The 2,823-nt window shown below is 32.6% G+C and overlaps 1 protein-coding gene across 1 annotated transcript in view; it reads left to right on the forward strand.

The window, feature by feature from the left end:
• The first annotated feature begins 217 nt into the window (after positions 1-217).
• Positions 218-2,823, forward strand: part of LOC106881251 (zinc finger protein 729) — a 233,811-nt gene continuing 231,205 nt past the window's right edge. The window contains exon 1 of the mRNA XM_052967047.1: positions 218-490. The gene's annotated coding sequence lies outside the window, so the exon portion shown is untranslated. The remainder of the gene's footprint in view (positions 491-2,823) is intronic.

Below are 2,823 nucleotides of genomic sequence, written 5' to 3' on the forward strand. Positions count from 1 at the left end.
TTGTAAAGTTAAATGCAAAATAGATAGATAGATAGATAGACAAACAGACAGATAGTCAGACGGACAGACAAACAGACAGACAGAGAGATAGATAGATAGAGAGAGAGACAGACAGACATACAGACGGACAGACAGACAGACAGACAAAAAGTTAGTGATAAGAGACAGTTAAAAACTGAGTCAAAAGAAAGTGTGAGAAAGAGAAAGCAAAATACGAAATGAATTTAAGTGGGAGAAAGAGGAAAAAGAAAGAAATTAAGAGGGAGTGATGCAGAGTAGTGAAATGACAGCAAATGTGTGAGAGAGAGAAAGAGTGAGAGAGAGAAAGAGAGGGAAAGAAAGAGTGAGAGAGAAAGAGAGGGAAAGAAATAGATAGGAAGGAATCACCCGATAAAAGAGGCATCCAAATACATATATGCATATGTGAATAAATGTACAGTGACAAATGTGCATATTAACGCAACCAGTGCAGACTTATAGACAACAGCGGGTGAGTTGAAACTCCATACATATGTGCGTATCTATATATACACGTATGTATATCTACACAAATAATACATGAGTATATGTAGGCATATATGTGTAGATAGATAGAGATAGATAGATAGATAGAGAGAGAGAGAAAGAGAGATGCATTAATGGCTGTGTAAGTCTCTCTTTCTCTCTCTTTCTGTGTATATGTGAGTGTATATATGTGTGTGTGTGTATCTATACATATATATATACACACACACATACATATATAGGGAAAGAGTGAGATTCATAAAGATTGAACACTGTTCCCACTACGTGCTAACTTAAACACACATACGCATATATGCAGTGGGTGATATACATGTATACTTATGATTCCAAGCAAGTGATGCTACTAACTAATTCAACTCACTTTAGCTTACTAATCAGAATGTACAGGAAAGTGTGTTACCAGAAAGACATAGCTTAACACCACTACCCTTGTCAATGGCCACAAAAGGTTAAAGGAAATTCGTGAGCAAGTGGAAATTAGTGGGGTCTCAGTCTAATGGAGCAAGTTATGATTATGAATGTGGTAGATCAAGTCGTAACAAAACCTGCCCAGCATGAAGTAATATGCAGTATTAGATGACATGCAGTTTTGGTAGTGTGCCAGGTCACAGAATCATAAATGCTAGATTTGTTGTTGAAGTAACAGCATGAAAAGTTCTTGATAAAGAACAAACAAGTTTATCTTGGAGTTCTTGACCTAAAGGAAACCTTCGACTGTGTTGGGTGTCCGGTGTCTAGTGACTTGCTTCTGCAAAGAACAATAGAAATATATGTTGAATAACATGGTTCATCAGAATTCATTTCTAATAGCTAGAGTAGCAGATTTAGTTATATTTTAAACTATTATTACTTTTAAGTGGTGGCAAGATTGAATTTATTTCTTTGTTGCATTTTTTGTTCTGTCTGGGATCATTTTTGTTTTTGTTTCTTATTGTTCTTGTTTATATTACTATTTGTAATGTAGTGGTGTGATTTTGATGATGGTGATTTGGGAGTGTTTTTATAGTTAATGATGCTGTTGTTGCCTGTGCTAATTAATGTTTTATATTTTTTGTTTTATTTTGTTTGTTTGTTTTTTGTAATTTGTTAGCTTTCTTATTCTTCTGCATGCACACATATATGCACACACATAAATATGGAGAGATATATCTATACATATTTAAGGACATATATATCGTGGTCATATATAGACACGTATAAGATTATAAATATGTGTTACTGTGTGAGTATATATATATATATATATATATATATATATATATATATATAGAGAGAGAGAGAGAGAGAGAGAGAGAGAGAGAGAGAGAGATAAAAATGTAACATCCAGGGATTGAGGTGTAGGAAGAAAGTAGCTCCCAACAATCCATAGTAAATATAAAAAACAACTTTCAGGGAGAATAGTGATTTATTGAGCCAGAAGGTTGTGGATATTTTTCGTATTGAAGTATGATAAACTGAAAAAAGGTTTTTTTGATATTTCACGGTAGCCAACCAGCGTTGCTGTGTGTGCGAATAAGAATGCAAGAGTTACGGAATAGAGTGGATTAGATCCGGGCTACATATGTTTCATTGTGAACAGAACCTCAGAAGTAATAAATATTCAAGCAAGGCGGAAACCACAGGCTACTCATCAGGCCAAATATATATATATATATATACCAGAGTTTCTAACAAAACTGTCCGATGAACGGGAATGTGAAACTCAGAGTAACAGTCTTTTGTTATATTTCTGCTGCTTTTAAATAAAGTATATATATATATATATATATATATATATATATATATATATATATATATATATCTGTATATATTGACAATTTTGTTAATTTGAAACACTTGGGGTGGAAGATGTTTCAGATATTTTTAAATGATTTTATATTTGTTCTGTTAAAAGGAGACAGATTGGTGATGAAACTTCATAAATTATTTCTGAAAGTTTCCATTTGTGATACCTCTCCCACTTGGATTTGGGATTTCAGAATTTCAGTTAAGCACACATATGTACACGTGTGCACACACATGCACACATGCTCACACATATATTTATGCATATTTGCATGAATACATAAATAAATATAAATGTATTTCATACATATGTTGCTGTTCCAAATAATTCATAATTTATATAGACTGAGAACTTTTGAATAACACCTTCCTAAGCCTAATTATGAATAAACTTGTGAATTATGTGTCTTACTATCAAGCTTGAATACATGCACGCATGTGTTTGTGTGTAGACATTCACGCACTCACACTCATATATATATATATATATATATATATATATATATATATATA

Source organism: Octopus bimaculoides, chromosome 4, assembly GCF_001194135.2.
Source record: "Octopus bimaculoides isolate UCB-OBI-ISO-001 chromosome 4, ASM119413v2, whole genome shotgun sequence".
Classification (NCBI taxonomy): domain Eukaryota; kingdom Metazoa; phylum Mollusca; class Cephalopoda; order Octopoda; family Octopodidae; genus Octopus; species Octopus bimaculoides.